Source organism: Canis lupus, chromosome 23 (genome assembly GCF_048164855.1).
Source record: "Canis lupus baileyi chromosome 23, mCanLup2.hap1, whole genome shotgun sequence".
NCBI classification, from domain to species: domain Eukaryota; kingdom Metazoa; phylum Chordata; class Mammalia; order Carnivora; family Canidae; genus Canis; species Canis lupus.
In genome coordinates this window covers 33,374,715-33,392,346 of record NC_132860.1, presented here as the reverse complement: position 1 = coordinate 33,392,346, position 17,632 = coordinate 33,374,715, and the positions used below count along the sequence as shown (strand labels likewise).

Sequence of the window (17,632 nt, the reverse complement as noted above, 5' to 3'; positions counted from 1 at the left end):
CAGCCCTCTTCCATTTTGTGACTTCACTCTTATGTAGATCCTTAGACTCATCTCCATTCACCCACTGACTGAAGAGTAAGACCTGAAGAATAAGATTTTGTTTAAGGAGTTTATCTATGTTAAGATAGGACTAGAAGTGGTCAATATCACTTCTGTTCATATTACATTGGCCAGAATGTCCTCACATGATTATATCTAGATGCGAGGGTAGCCGAGAAATACAATCTAGCTATGTGGACAGGAAAACGAGGATATGAATATTGGTGAGCATCAGTAATCTCTATCGCATCCTTCAATAGTCTATAAGAATAGTCTGTAATAAGGGTAATTAAAAATGAGTGTTAGGCTTTCTGTGCTGATGGTGCTCTCACAAACATAGTGAACATTCATAAAACCTGCCAGACTTTCTGCAGGAAGTGTGGCAAGCCTTAACCCCACAAAGTGATGCAGTACAAGAAAGGCAAAGATTCTCTTTTTTTCCCAGGGAAGTGGCATTATGACAGGAAGCAGACTGGCTGTGGTGGGCTGACTAAGCCAATTTTCCTGAAAAAGACTAAAGCTATAGGGAAGATTGTGAGGAGGCTTGAATGTGTTGAGAACAACTACAAATCTGAGAGAAAATGGCTTGGCTATTAAGAGATGCAAGCATTGTGAACTGGGAGGGGATAAGAAGAGAAAGGGCCAAGGTATCCAGTTCTAAGGTTCATATTTTGTTATAAGATGAAGACAACAAAATCTTGAGGTTATGTTCAGTTCATTTGGCTTCACTTGGTCTTTTAAGAGGGAAATAAACTAGTACCATCAATAAAATTCCCCTTGTGGGGCAATTTTTGCTTAAAAAAATAAAAATGAATATTAGTTGACTAACAGTAGAGGACTTAAAGGTAACTTGCCAGGGGGAGGGGGAGCATTCACTCATTTATTGAATGGGTAATTTTGTAGGTACCAGGATTGTATGACTGAAAAAGATAGGGTCCACTGTTCTGGGATTGGCATTCTGGCAGAAGGGGATACTACATAAACAAATAAGCAAGAAAATATGAGTTGGAGATACCTATGAAGGAAGTAAAACGGAGTAATGTGATAGAATGTCTGAAGGGCTACTTTGGCCTGGATGGTTTGGGAGAAATACATGCAAAGATGGAGGTGAAGAGTAGATAAGGGCAGATTCAGAGCAATCAGTTGTGACAGTAATATAGTATATGGGACTTAGAGAGGGGCGAGAGGACATGTGACTACATAGGTAGGTTAGGACTAGATCTTAAAGATGTGGTTAAAGTTTACTTTTTGTGTTTTTGTTTTAATTTATCCTCTAGTGAACAGGAATCCATTACTCTAGGGAGAAACATAAGAAGAGTTTCAACAACATTGATAGTTTTAAAGCAGTTGGATTGGAGGAGTTAAGATTAGGAGGAAGGCCAAGCTAATAAATAAGAAGTGCTGAAATGCTGAGCTGAGGACGAAGCAATGTGGGTTCTGAAAGAGGGGGTGATTACAGAGACATTTCTGGGATAAAATAGGCAAGACTTATTGACCAACAATCTGAGTGATAAAGAAGACTGAGAAATCAATACCTTTTAGATTTCTAGTTTGAGCAATACTGCTCTTATTAACTAGATAAGCAATGCAAAGGGTTGGAGGGAACTGGTGGGGATGCAGCAGAGGAAATGTGTTTACCTTTTACTCTTATCATGTCCTTATCTATTTTACATAGGGGTTAAAAATTCTTGAGACCATTGCAACTAAAAATCCATGTCCAATTTTTATTTAGGTTTTCTGTCTAGTAACTTCTAGTACTTTTGTCATTCTATTGTGTCCTGGAGGAAAAGATGGGACAAAAGTAATTGTACAGTATTTACTGTGTGTTTTGTATACTTTGCATACAATCTCTCATTTTATTGTCATAATAAACCTGTTAAGTTGGTGATAGGTCCTTTTTTTAAGAAATGGGGAAACTGGGATCCCTGGGTGACTCAGTGGTTTAGCGCCTACCTTTGGCCCAGGGCACGATCCTGGAGTCCCGGGATCGAGTCCCACGTTGGGCTCCCGGCATGGAGCCTGCTTCTCCCTCCTCCTGTGTCTCTGCCTCTCTCTCTCTCTCTCTGTCTATCATGAATAAATAAATAAATAAATCTTAAAAAAAAAAAAAGAAATGGGGAAACTGAGGGGTGCCTGGGAGGCTCAGTCAGTTAAATGTTCAACTCTTGGTTTTGGCTAAGGTCATGATCTCAGAGTTGTGAGACAGAGCCTGCTGTTGGATCTGGAACCCTGCTTAAAATTCTCTCTCCCTCTACTTCTGCCCCTCTCCATATATATATATATATGAAAAACAGTGGGCTGCTATTTTAAATAAAGTTCTGTGATGTTAGTTTTATGTACCAACTCAAGTTGGTCATGGGATGCCCAGATATTGAGTTAAACAAATCTGGATGTGTCTATGAGTGTAGTTTTGAGTGAGAATTTGAATTGTTAGGCTGAATAAAGGAGAGTGCCTTCCACCATGTGGGTGGGCCTCATCCAATCCATTGGAGGCTTCAATAAAACAAAAATGGTGGAGTAAAGGAGAATCCACTCTTTCTGCTGGCCTTCAAGCTGAAATATCAGTTTTCTCTTGCTTCTAGTCTCAGATTTAAGCATCATCAGCTCTTCTGCTTCTCAGACCTTCAGACTCAGTCTGGAACTATATTTAGCTCTCCTGGGTCTTCAGCTTTCTCACTGAAGACCTTGGAACTTTGCAGTCTCTACAATTGCATGAATCAATTCTTATAATAAATCAGATTCTCTCTCCATATATGTATATAAATATATATATGGATATATATCTTCATATATATAATATACACATTATCACACACATGTGCATATATACATATGTATATATATCCATTACACACACATACACATAGACAGTAACAGACAGGGAGAGAGAGATTGGTTTTGTTTCTTTGGAGAACTCTAATATAGGTGGTGAAGCAAGAAACTAGAATGAAATGCAAGAGTAAGCCCCATGAAAATTAAGGGAGAAATATTCCAAGCAGGCAGAACAGCAATTACGATGGCCCTGAGGTGGGAAGAACAGCAGGGATGCCACTGTAGCTGGAGTGGATTTAACAAAGGGAACAACTATTAGAGTAGCACTTTGTGGCCATTCTTGTAGAATGTTATTGCCCTAATAAGGATGATAATTTTATTTTATTCTAGGTGGAATTGGCAGCCACTAGAAAGTCTTTGGTAGTTTATTCTCAAGTGGTTGAGGAAAAGACTCATAATAATGGGTATATAATACACACACCCACCACATACATACACACACACACATGCACACACAGAGGGAGAGAGAATAAAAAGGAAGAGAAGGGAAGGAAAGAGAAGAGAAAACAGGAAAAAGTCAATAAAATGTTAACAGTTGAAACTGGTTTTATGTTAGGGGACTGCGTATTGTACTTACAACTTTTCTGTGTACTGTACTTACAACTTTTTTGTACTTTTGCATTATTTTGAAACAAAATATTAAAATATTTTTTAAATTGTGGCTCATTTGGACACTCATATCTTTAAAGTCAGAAAAAATTGACTTCAATTCCCACTTACAGATGGGTAACTACACAAGTTACTTAATTTCTTAGCATCTCCATTTTTTTCTTAATCTTCTAATAGCCACATACTTCGATCATTTTTTTGTGAGAATTCAATGTAATATATAGAGAGACTACCTGGGCCCATAGTAGACATTCAGTGAACAACGGCTATTATTACAATGGAAAATAGTTTGTGAATATTACCAGAGGAATTTGCACTTTTTTTTTTTTCCCAGATAATGATATCCATGGATAGCAACTAAAATATGAAGCATGCCTTTTTTGGGTGTAATTTCAAGGATCTGAGTAGTGACATAGGGAGAATTTGGGGATTTGACCACGAATCTATTAAGTATTGTCTATGTTACAGAAATAGTGCTTGGGATCAGAGATTCAGAGACAAAGAAAACACTTTTAATCCAAAAAGATTTTTCCAGTCTAGTGAATTAGAGAGATAAGAAACAAGTTAATTAAAAAAAAATAAATAAATAAAAAAAAAAAAAAAAGGAAACAAGTTAATTGTTCTAGTGTGAAATAAGGTATGACAGAGGTAAACACAAGGTGCTATGAGAGCAAAATCAGTACCCACCTAACTTATTTGCTGATAATGGTGACAATATAGATAAATAATATGAATTTACCAAGAAAACAGACATTTGCAAGGCATTTTATAACCCAAACTTTTGTCGTTAATTCTGACATTAAAATTTATTTTCCCCATGTCCACTAAATGTGAATTATTTTATGTATTTATTTAGTTTTGCTTTCTCTAGTTGTTTTTTTTTTTTTTTTTTTTTCTTATCTTCTTATAGGTACAAAGAATTCTCTTGTCATCTTAACTGCCAATTAAGATCGAGGTCATTGTTTCAGAAGTGCTTAAAATATCTGTTTTGCAAACTAAATTTCTATTCCTTCTTTTTTTCTGAACATGACTTAAAATGCTTCCTTGTCCAGTGTGGTTTGTTTTCTCCTTTGCTAATTGTTTATTTCCACCATCCAGCCATTCAAATATCCATTCACCTGTTTGTGTTGTCTTATTCCAAGAAGATTTGATAGATCTTGCTTTATGTGAGATACTTGGCTTTTCAGATCTTAAAAGACATGAGTAGAAAGAGTTGCTGATTTTAATTTTAGAAAATGGGTCATGTCTTATATGTCCTTCATAAGTGTCATCTGCAGAGATTTTGTAATCACTCTAACAAGACTGCCTGTGCTCTAGACCTTTCTGGACTCCACTCTCAAAACTGCCATGAATATTTCTTTAGCCTCTACTGACAACGAGAACCAGAGAATCGGTTTGTTGTTTATGGAATTTTACTCTATGTTTTTTCATGAACTGACTAATCACTAATTTAATATTAGAAAGGACTATAGTAGTAATGGTAGATGACCTTCTCTGTCATATTCTCACAACCTATTGCCCATAACAAACTTGACACGATGGTCACTTGCTACTAGTATAAGACCTCACATGGGTGCCCCTTCAAATGTATATGGGCCTAATTTCTGTGATATCTGTCCATATGTTTATATATATATAACTGGGTATATATATATATATATATATATATATATATATATGCCAAGTAGTTTCTGCCCACCATCCTAAACTTGTCCTATAAAACTGCATGCATTACATATAATTTCTTTTATAGGATAGTCATTCAAACAGCATACTCCCAATTCCAATAACCTTCATTATATTTGAGTTTTTAAATCTATGTTAAATATCTCTTATGACATGGTTTCAAGGTTTTTATTACCTATTTGTTCCTTGCCTTCCTCTGAATGCTTTCCAGATTATCAGTGACCCTTTTTAATAACATAGAATCCCCTTTAGTTATGACTCTTAAAATTGAATACAATTGATATGGATGAAACTGGATGTTGAGTGAAAAAAGTCAATCAGAGAAAGACAATTATCATATGGTTTGACTCACATATGGAATATAAAAAATAGTAAAAGGGAGACCATAAGGGAAGGCGGGGGGAACTGAGTGGGGAAAAGTTAGAGAGGAAGACAAACCATGAGATACTCCTAACTCTGGGAAACAAACAAAGGGTTGTAGTTGAGGAGGTGAGTGGGGGATAGTGTAACTGGGTGACGGGCATTAAGGAGGGAACATGCTGTGATGAACACTGGGTGTTATACTATATGCTGGCAAACTGAATTCGTTTAGAGATTTTATTTATTTATTCATGAGAGATACAGAGAGAGAGGCAGAGACATAAACAAAGGGAGAAGCAGGCTTCTTGCAGGGATCCTGATGTGGGACTTGATCCCCGGACCTGGGGTTCACACCCTGACCCAAAGGCAGATGCTCAACTGCTGAGTCACCCAGGTATCCCAGCAAATTGAATTTAAATTAAAAAGAAAAAAAAAAAAAACCTGAATACAATCATTGAATTAGTTTCCTACCAATATTGAATAAAGTAAGAGTAACACCTATCTTGATTTGAACTCTGTGTTTTAGAATCAAATTATTAATGAACAGAAATATGGTGGTGAGTCATGTTGTAAATGCAAGTTTCCTTAGAAACCCGTCAAATATATATATATATCCAGTAAATTAATATTTTTTCACATATTGATTTTACTTAAATTGAGGAAAATCTGTCTAGTTTTTATTTTGAAGACTGAAATTTGTCTGCCTCCTCTCTCTCCAAGGTAGGCGCTTTCAAATCAATTAAAGCACAGAATCAAATTAATATAAAGAAAATAAGACTTTTGTTGATATATCATGTTCATACATGTTAAAATGCTGTAGACGCTTTTCATTTCAGTAAATGTAACATGTATTTAATATTATTACAGCTTCTTTAGTGAATAGAAAGATTGATTCTCCATACTTTTCTTCATAATGACATTTATATACTTCATGTTTAGTTAAAAATTTTAAGAAACCGTCAACCATCACCTTTAATAACCATTTATTATGCCAGATTAATTTACTATTTTTCCCAGTCTCCTTTACTGTGTGTCCTTTCACTAAATATTGTATTATGGCAAGCATCATTTCTAGATTTTGAGGAGATATGAATGCTCTTTCATGTTTATAACAATGGCCATCAGCAATCTACAAATACCATCAAACTATCTGAATCAAATGTCTCTATTAGTCTTGAAGTTTTTTTTTAATAAGTCAATAGATCAAAACTATTTCCAGGATTACAACAGTTACCTTGTCGAAAATTACCTACAGAATTACTGTCCTTTCTGAGTGACACCTCTCTCTCTTTAATTCATCCTCTCATTTACTGATTGATTTTTAAAAATTTAGTGATACTGGGCTTTTTATGAATATCCTCCAAAATCTAAAGGAAAAAATAATATTGGTGATAGTAATAATAATGATATATATATATATATATATACATATATATATATTATCAAGAGCTTACTATAAATCAGCTACTATGCTAGACACTTTGCCTACATAATTTCTGATCCTCAAGACAGCTCTACAAAATAGGTATTGGAATGCCCATTATACATATCAAGAAAATGAGACCCACGGTAACCCATATAGTAAGTGATTGAGATAAAATTTTATTCTGTGACATGTCTATTGTGTATTTGAGGGCTCATAATTCATTCTGTAAATATGCCCTGAGTGCCCCCTTATGTCTCAGGTACTGTTCAGACACTAGAAGTAGAACAATGAATAACAACGGTCCACACATTTAAGAACTTAAACTTTTGCAGTGATTTGAGTAAGATGGTCAGGCAATCAAGTGAATAAATGGACACAACATAGGGCTTGATCTCATGACCCTGAGTTCATGACTGGCGCTGAAATTAAGAGTGAGATGCTTGACCACTGAGCTACTTGGGTGTCCTGGTAAAGGTTGTTCTTTATCAGATTTTCTCTCTCAACTACTTTTGTAAACAATAAACCTTTGACAATTAGGTAATGAAAATAAGCCATATTGGGCATTTATTGAGGATCAGATATAATTCTAAGTGTTTCACATATATAATTTCACTTAATTCATGCAGTAAGCCTATGAGGTTCTGTCATTAATTACATTTATCTGATGAAGAAACAGAAGCAGAGAGATTGTGTAACTTGTCCAAAGTCGAATTAATAAATAGAAATACCATATTTTAACCTAGGAGTCTGATTCCAGAACCTGGGTTTGAAACTACTGTGCCATACTTCCTTCATGGCAGAGTAATAGCTACTGAGTCAGTACACCATAGATTACAGATCTACAACCATAGTCTGAATTTGTCTGCTGATTTCCCAAAACCCATGCTACCACTATCTATGCTCAATATCTGTGGTTGGATACTCTTTACATTCAATCTGTATAATAATTATGATGACAGTAATGAAATTAAAATGATTACTCTTTATTGCCCTTCTACTTTGTTTCAAGTTCTGTAGTAGGTGCTATTCCTAAATATGTTGTGATTTCCGCCTCCCCTTTAATTTAGTTTCTACAATTACCTGGAAAGGTAGTTGTTATCATTCCCACTTGACATCCAAAGAATCTGAAACGAGAAGATTTTAAGCAACTTATTACCCAACCAACAAATGGTAGATTTAAAGTCTATGTTTAATTTATGCACGGAAACATCATTTATAATCTATCTATTCAAAATAACTCCTCAATTTAACTATCCTGTTTCTATTTTTCTAGTAATAAAAAATAAATAGAATAGTGATTCTGCTACTCAGAAATCCACTAATGCTTGCTTTTTCTTTCTTAGTGGCACAGATATTTATTCCTAGCTCAGGTCATTTTTAACCTGCAATATTTTTCACATGGGAATGAATATATCTCCTTGCTTCCCTTCTTCACAGCCATGTACCCAGTGAAGGATCTAGTTACGTGTTGTCTGTTTTCTCTAATAGCTTCTGACTGATGTCTACATCTGATTCCCTTGCCTCCTCTTCAAATACCATCCTTTGATTTACTCATAAGTTTATTTTCCTAAAGTATAAATTCTGTTTTTCACTTCACACTTAAAGAAGTACTAGGGTTTATTTGACATATTTCTCTGATCAGATGACTAGCCAAATTAGACTTATCAAGTTAGGTCAATAAATGTCATTGGTCTTTTTTACCAGTTTTATTCTTTTTTTTTTTTTAATTCCTACATCCTTTGTGCTGAACTTTTATATTTGTTGTTATCTCATATATCTGGAATCCTGTGAGATCAGAATGTGCCAATTATTATTGCTGCTTATATTGACAGTTATATCAGAGTGGTGCTTATGGTGATAATGATTAATAGATGACTTGTTTTAAGCACGATGTTATATACATACATTATACAAGATGTCTTTTCATAGTCAAAACATCCAATAAGCCATAAACTTAAAGAGAGGTTAATTACTCATGGTTTAAAAACAAAACAAAACAAACAAACAAAACGGAATGGTATTCCGCATAGTTCCAAATCCAAATTTTTTTATTTCAAATCTTCTCTTCTCCAGTTAAGGACTTCCCTGTATAATCTCAGAGGGAGGTGATATTTGACAGCCATCTATTCATAATGACCAGAGGCAGTTCAGTTAATGGTTGGAATTCTCATCCACTGAGATGGAAGCAAAATTTATTTCCAGGAAATAATACCAAGCATTATGTCTGAAGAGCCACAAGAAGAATGGCTAAACATCTTCACAAGTCTAATTATGGGCACTATTCTACTACTTTGCGTGTATTAATTCACACTCCCAGGATCCTTGAGTGGCTCAGCAGTTTAGTACCTGCCTTTGGCCAGGGCCTGATCCTGGAAACCCAGGATCGAGTCCCACATCGGGCTCCCTGCATGGAGCCTGCTTCTCCCTCTGTCTGTGTCTCTGCCTCTCCCTCTCTCTCTCCCACTGTGTTTCTCATGAATAAATAAATAAAATCTTAAAAAAAAAATTCACACTCCCCCAAATAAGTCTATAAAATAGGTGCTACTATTATCCTCATTTTATGGATGAAGAAAATGAAACAGGGAAAGATGATGTAATTTACCCAGGATTTGGTCCCAGGTGGTCTGGGTCCAGAGTTCACTCTCATGATCACTACAATATACTGCCCTTTATCTAAGTTAGTATGAAAAAGGGATCCCTGTGGGGATGCAAAATATTTAGTTTTCAGGCTCCTTCTTATACTCCTAATTCATAAAGCTATGCCTAATCCCCTAAACAGAATATAATTTCCTTCCTTTGATCTCTCACTGAACTTTCTTTCTTGCAGTTCTTATGGCCAACACACAACCTTCTATCAAGGGAGAGAAAAGTAAACTGTGAGAGTAACACAGTGGCCCAAAGCACAGGGGCTAAAGAGAGGAAGATAACACAAACACAAATCATGGAGGTATTAAAAAATGTGGAGAGCCTTTTCCTAGTGGTTAAAAACAGATATGATTTTGCCACTCTGCAGATTAAAGTTAGGTATACAGGTAGGCAGGTGTGTTGTGGTTCTGTATCATCAATTTTTTGGTCACTAAGAATGTCACTAGACATGTGACTGAACTAATATCAAAGTTTTCAAGGTCCCAATTAAACAAGTCCCAGTAGAGCTCAAATAATATAAGGAAACCAGGGAATTAGTGAATTCAAAGGATACACGAACTGAGCTAATGAATTCAGTAAAGTTGCAGGATATAAAACTAATATGCAGGAATTGGTTGTGTTTCTGTACACTAATAACCACGTAACAGAAAGATAAAATAAGAAAACAGTTCCATTTACAATGATGTGGATGGAGCTAGAGTATATTATGCTATGCAAAATAAGTCAGCCAGAGAAAGACAAATGCCATATGATTTCACTCATATGTGGAATTTAAGAAACAAAGTGAAGAAGATGGACATAGGGGAAGGGAAACAAAGAAGGAAGCAAACCATAAGAGACTCTTACTGTAAAGAACAAACTGAGGGTTGCTGGACTTGGGAGGTGGGTACGGAGATGGGTTAAGTGAATGATGGGTAGTAAGGAGGGCCATTGTTGTGATGAACACTGGGTGTTATACGTAAGTGATGAATCACTAAATTCTACTCCTGAACAAATATTACACTATATGTTAACTAACTAGAATTTAAATAAAAACTTGAAATAAAAGAAAAAAAAAAAGAAAACAATTCCATTTATAATTGTACCAAAAAGAAAAAAAAAAAACACCTTGGAATAAACTTAACCAAGGAGATAAAAAACCTGTACTCTAAAGACAATAAAACACTAATAAAGAAATTGAAGATGACAAAATGAAATGGAAAGACATTCTAAGCTCTTGAATAGGAACAATGGATATTGTTAGAATGTTCATAGTATCCAAAGCAATCTACAGATTTAGTGCAATCCCTATCAGAATGCCAGCAGCATTTTTCATAGAACTGGAACAAGAAATGGAATGAGTAATTCCCAGGAATGAAAGGTACAGCATAAGAAATATAGTCAATGGTACTGTCATTGCATTGTATAGTGACAGATGGTAAGTATGCTTGTGGTGAGAACAGTATATAGACTTGTCAAATCACTATGTTGTACACACAAAACTAATGTAACATTGTGTGTCAACTATACTTCAATTTAAAAATAAATACATAATATCACAAAAACAATAAAAAAAGAAAAAGGGAAATGCAGATGTTTCCAAGAAACTGGAAAGGAAGGAAACATTCTCTCTAGAACTTCCAGAAGGAACATAGTATTTCTGACAGCTTGATTTTAGCCCTGTGAGACCCATTTTAGATTCTGGCCTCTAGAACTGTAAAATAATAAATTTGTAGTGTTTTAAGTCACCAGTTTGTGGCAAATTGCTACAACAGCATTTGGAAACTTATATGATATCTGATCTGATTTTCCCTGTAAGCCCCTACCAAATATTTAGTTAGGAAAAATAAAATAAAATAAATAAAATAAAATAAAATAAAATAAAATAAAATAAAATAAAATAATAAATAAATAAATAAATAGATACAAACAAGAGATATAAATAAGAGATTTTAATTCTGATTGAAATCCACCTAATATAAATTTTAAAATGATATTTGGAGTCATTATAAAGGATTCTAATGGAAAAGAAATGGCAAGTCTCTCAAATTTTTCCCTTTCCCATGTTCTTCTCCCTAAGACAACAACCATAGATTTAGCTTAGGCAATCTTCAGATTCAAGTGTACAGTTATCACAAAATTAAATATTAAGCAAGGATTTAGTTGAAAGGTGAAATAGATGTGAAGGTGATTAAGAGGTACAAATTTCCAGTTATAAAGTAAATAGGTCATGGGATCAAAAATTACATCAGAGAGAATATTGTCAATAATACTATAATAACTTTGTATGGTGACAGATGGTAACTACACTTACGGTGATGAGCATTTCATAGTGTATATAACTGTCGAATCACTATGTAATACACGTGAAACTAATACAGTATTGTTTGTGAACTATACTTCAATTAAAAATAAATGTTAAAAGGTTGACACATTTGGCCGTTAAGTCCTCCAAATAATGTACTTCTGAATTTCTTTTGGCCCTGGTCTCATGGTGACAGGATGGTTGGCAGACTCTCAAAAGGAAAAATGGGCATGGGGATGAAATGGAATGGTAGTCATATGACTCTTGTATCAGGAAAAGCAGCAAGTTTTCTAGAAAATACCACCATTGGTCATCACTTGGAACTGTGTCCATTTCTATCTGGAAAAAAGAAAACTGGGGAAGGCATAAGGAACTTGAGGGCAAAATGGGGGGACTTATGTGAAATCATAGCAGAAGGGAGCCTCAGGGCACCTAGGTGCAGGGCCTGCTAGTCGCTGGCCAGATGACCATGGTCCATGCCTTTCTGGCTGGCCTTTACCACTGAAACCCAGGCAGGTGTACTTCATTGTCTGGTTTCTTCTTTGGTAGACCAAACTGTGACCCACATGTGCAATGCTTCTATTAAAAACTGCCCTTGGAGTACTAGAGTCTTTGCCACCAGGCACAAAGCTGAAGTATCCTGGGTGGCCTGCAATTGCAGGATTAGGACACTCATCACTCACCTTGGAGCTGGGCAACTGAATAATTTATAATGTAGAGCTTCTTCTCTATTGGATCCAGCTGAAGCATTCTGTGTTTTAAGGAGTAATTATGTTACTTAAAATGATTGTTTTTTGTTTGTTTGTTTTGGTAATCAGTTAAGTGTGGACACAGAATTACACCATGGGGAGGTATATGGAATTGAAAAGGGTTTATTATACTGCGCCACACTGGCCTCAGGTTGGGCCTGTAGTCCTCATATCAGCAAAACTCCCTGAGGGAGGCTCAGGAAAGGTAAATATTAGGGCTCCAGTTTCCCTGATCACCTGTGCAGCCCAGTTAATGTGATTGCACCTGGGTTGGTGGACAGGGGGTAGGCAAGACATGACTGTCCAGATTCCATATAGATAGTGGGAGTAGAGCCTGGATCTATCCTTGATAGTCTACCTAGGCCAGTCAAAAGCCCAAAGGGGCAATTCAAGACAAGGAGATGAGACTGTCTTGTTTTTTACACTCAGCCTAGACTCCTTCCTGCTAGCTAGAAAAAGTGTGGATTTATATTTTACTTTCTCTGTGCCATATTCACTTTCTAGCATCAAAACGCTAATATGTTCAGCTTTGCTACCATGAGCCAAAGTGGTATATTTTCTATAATAATTTAGAGGCTGGATTTCCAGAGTAATTTAATGGTTTTATCTTGGATATATTAAAAGAATTTAGGAAAAAAAAAAAAAGTCTCTCAGTCTCTCATAGTCAAAGCCATTTTGCACGTCAAAGGAGGTTCTCTCATTCTTCTCTTAAATTTTGTTGACATTAAAGCAAAAACACAAGTGAAAGCAAAACACTAAAATAAAAAGAATCTTCCTATCAGCTTTAGTACACTATATTTCAAATATTGCTGTTTTAGAAAGATCTGCCGTTTCAAATTATATTCCTTTTTTGCCACTTTTTTTGGTTATGTTGTCAAGGCTGTGAAAAAGAAGGCCCAGATCTCTCTGAAGTTATCTGAATTATAGTATCAGTATAAGCAACCTGATGGTATTTGGAAGAAAAAAGGTCAAAAAATAAAATTTTGTAGATCTGTTTTGAAACCCCAAGTTTTCCCAAATAAGAAGCATCTTCTTTTTTAAAATAACTGCATCTATAGACAAACATATTATAGACTAAGTAAATGTTTTAATATGTCCTTTTTTTTACTACAGAATTGAAAAATGGGTCAGCATGAAGTAAAACTAGTTGTACCATTTTTTTTTTCTCTTTCCAGAACCCCACAGTACAGGAGAAAAAAAAAAAATAAGAAAACGCGACTTTGTCAAAGACTGTCCATATGACACCTCATGTTTAGGCTTAGAATAAAGATTACTCAGAAGCACAAAGCTATTTTTTCCCTTTCATTTTCCTGTCTTCAAAGGCAGCCTCGGAACTATCAGAAGTGTGAAAAGTTCATGCTTATCAAAGAACATTCATGACAATTACTGAAAAAAATTTTTTTCAGAAATTAAAACAAAATGATTTTTCTTTCCCCATTTTCCCCCAACTGACAATCATGTGTGACAGTTATCCATGTCAAAAAATATTTTCTCACCAGAAAGAAAACTGGTGAAGAGGGTCTGTCAGTTTCCCTTCGTTTCCTATTTACAGTTATGAGAGAAAAATGATTTATGATTACTATAATTATATCTCTCCTTAGGAGAGCTGTACTAATTATGTAATTTTTTTCACCATTTTTCTTTTTACAAGCTCTTAGTTAATCTAAATTGAAGTGTATTTAGCAATTTTGTACCCGGTTACTTTTCAAACCTCTGTGTGGGTCGCAAATTGAATGGCCTAGGATCACTTAACACATTAAATCTGTTCATCGTGGGCATAAAACTCCTAGGCCTACACATTCACAACTGTGATATAAAGAATTTCTCTCAATAGATAGGATCTTCATAGATGTTTTGAGAGAGTCTGCAGGAAATGAGTTTTGGGCAAAATGTTTTATAATCTGCAGTTAACCATTATGGCAATGAACCTTAGGAGTCAGCCTAGAATGTGTTAGACGACAATATTACCAGCAACTTATCACTTTCATTTTATGTCTTTATATCGTATTTGTAACTCTGGGTTTCTCTATTGTCTTGTGCATACTCATTTTTTCTTTTCTTCTCTTTCCTTCCTTCTTTCCTTCTTGCCTGCCTTCTTTCCTTCCTTTCTTCTTTCCTTCCTTCCTTCCTTCTTTCCTTTCTTTAATGATTGTATTGTTATTGGTTCCTCTACTGCAAAAACTGGTAGTGACCATAGAGATAATAGAATACTGTTTTGAATTTTACATTTCTTTGAAATTTCTGTGTATTAGTTTTAAAGAATTTTTTTTAAGTACTACTTTTTAAAGATAGTTCTATTTAGATAGCATCAGAGCTGTTGCATCTAGAAACTGAAAATTTTTAGTGCGGTAGATAACATTGGGGTTGGAAATATAATTCCATTCCATCCCCTAAACAAATACCTCTAAAGATAAGAAATAGCCCTTATTGAAGAAACTGAATTCATGTTTTCTAAATGCTGTCCATTACCTAGCATTTAAATAATTTTATATTCTCAGAAAACATTTAAGTGCTTTCTTTGTCATCCTATGAATCTTCTGAACCGTGATGTGGGTACAGCTATTTTCACTTTAAATATGAGGAACCTGAGGCTCAGTGCAGTGATGAGTGGGCTTCCCAGGAGCTAGGCAGCTATTAAATGGAAGAAGCATTTCCGCTGACATCTCTTTGCCTCTGTAACATTCAGGCTCTTCATTTTCATCCTTCTAAAATCCATACAAAGTTGGTATTATTACCTATTTACAAATTAGAAAAGTAGATATAGAGAGATTAAGTCAAATGCCAGCAAAAAACAGAACCAATACATATAGGTTCCTTTTTCCAGTAAAGGACAGTTACCCTCAATATAGTATACCAGGGGGAAAAAATGCTCATGTGCATTCTAAAAAAGAAGAATAAGAATAAGAATAAGAAGAAAGAAGGAAAGAAAGAAAGAAAGAAAGAAAGAAAGAAAGAAAGAAAAAAAGAAAAGAAAAGAAAAAGAAAGAAAAGAAAAGAAAGAAAGAAAAGAAAAAAAAGAAAAGAAAAGAAAAGAAAAGAAAAGAAAAGAAAAGAAAAGAAAAGAAAAGAAAAGAAACCAAACCATATGAAAAAAAAGAACTGTACCTCATGCAGAGACCCAAGATTGTATTTAATTTAATGAACGGTTAAAAGAAAGGAGATGCTGGGGAGAACTTGCATTATTACAAATAAAGGAATTGTTTAGTTTGCTTAAAGGAAACAAAACAAAATGAAACAAAACAAGAAAAAACAAGGGTTAGGTGCACAGCAAGGTCCAGCTGTTGTTAAACAATAGCTAAAGAAAGTTGATTCCTCATGTTATCTAAACTACCGTCACCTTGACTGATTCATTTGAAAATAACAAAATCACATGCTCAGGAATATATTCATTCATATGAATTCCATGTTGAAAAGTATTTGTCCTGGGCAGCCCGGGTGGCTCAGCGGTTTAGCTCTGCCTTCAGCCCAGGGCCTGATCCTGGAGGCCTGGGATCGAGTCCCACTTCAGGCTCCCGCATGAGGCCTGCTTCTCCCTCTGCCTGTGTCTCTGCCTCTCTCTCTGTGTCTCTCATGAATAAATAAGTAAAGAAAAAATCTTGAAAAGTATTTACCCTATCACAATATTTCATGCTAACAAACAATGTTAAAATAAGCAAGTTTGTCTTTTTTCTGGCTTTTACACCACCTTTCTCTGTTGTTATTTTTTCTTTTTTTTAATATTTTATTTATTTATTTGTGAGAGACACAGAGAGAGAGAGGCAGAAACACCGGCAGAGGGAGAAGCAGGCACCATGCAAGGAACCGATGTGGGACTCCAGGACCACGCCTGGAGCTGAAGGCAGGTGCTTTAACCGCTGAGCCACGCAGGCATCCCTCCCTGTTGTTATTTGTATTGGCTTTTGACCTTGTGGATCCCACCAAATGAGTGGCTTGAAGTGCTAATGTAGCTTTTAGTTGAGTTTCTGAGAATTGGTAGGAACTGGAGCAGTGGGGTATTTTATGCACATCTGTCATTATATACCAAGAGCTTTATACGTAACATAATAGTTATTTCTCACATTTTTCTTATACGCCAACAATATCTCTCACATTTATTTTATATAAAGTCAACAGCAAGCAATTTATTTGGGGCAGTTTTCATAACAAATAAAAAGTGATTTTGACTATTCATGTTGGGAAAATGCAAAAGAACATTTGGTATGTTCAGAAATTCAGAAACAGAATAAGGAATTTAGTTAATAACTGGGAAATAATCCTAAGAAACTCATGGAAAAGCTACTCCTACACCTATTTGTTAACAGTTATTTAAAGCACAGGATTTAGAAAAGTAGTCATTCAACTCAATTTCACATAAATTAAGATCCCCAAATATGTAAAGCTTTATTACAGGCATTAGTGGAGTGCTCTGTCCAAAGGGACACCTGGGTGGCTTGGTGGCTGGGAGCCTGGCTTCGGCTCAGGATGCAATCCTAGGTCCAGGGATCGAATCCCACATCAGAGTTCCCTCTGAGGAGCCTGCTTCTCCCTCTGCCTATGTCTCTGCCTTTCTCTCTCAGTCTGTGTGTCTCATGAAAAAATAAATGAGTCTTTAAAATAAAGGAGGGGGGATAGAGAAGGAAGAAACATGAGAAAAACACAGGACTAATTCTCAAGTCATTTACAATCTTTTGGGGCAACAATAATATTCTTCAAAATAATTCAAACATATATCTCTTAACCTTTCTAAATTACTTTCTCATTGGTCATGTCATAGCGCCCTTTCAACAACCCTGAGAACCAGTTAAACTTGCTGTTTTTCCCGCAGCTTATGTATAAAAAGGAATGGTGATAGTGAAAGAAATTAAATGACTTGCTTGGGAGACGGCCAGATTGCAGAAGAGTAGGGTCCCCAAGTCACCTGTCCCCACCAAGTTACCTAGATAACTTTCAAATCATCCTGAAAACCTAGGAATTCGGCCTGAAATTTAGAGAACAGTGAGAAGAGTTTACGCTTCTATCAAG

General features: G+C 35.5%; 1 protein-coding gene and 1 pseudogene across 2 annotated transcripts in view; both read left to right on the top strand.

Annotated features, from left to right (window-relative positions):
• Positions 1 to 17,632, top strand: part of TENM4 (teneurin transmembrane protein 4) — a 2,813,748-nt gene that overhangs the window by 921,272 nt on the left and 1,874,844 nt on the right. The gene's annotated exons all lie outside the window — the stretch shown is intronic.
• On the top strand, positions 254 to 700 carry LOC140615332 (large ribosomal subunit protein eL42-like; annotated as a pseudogene).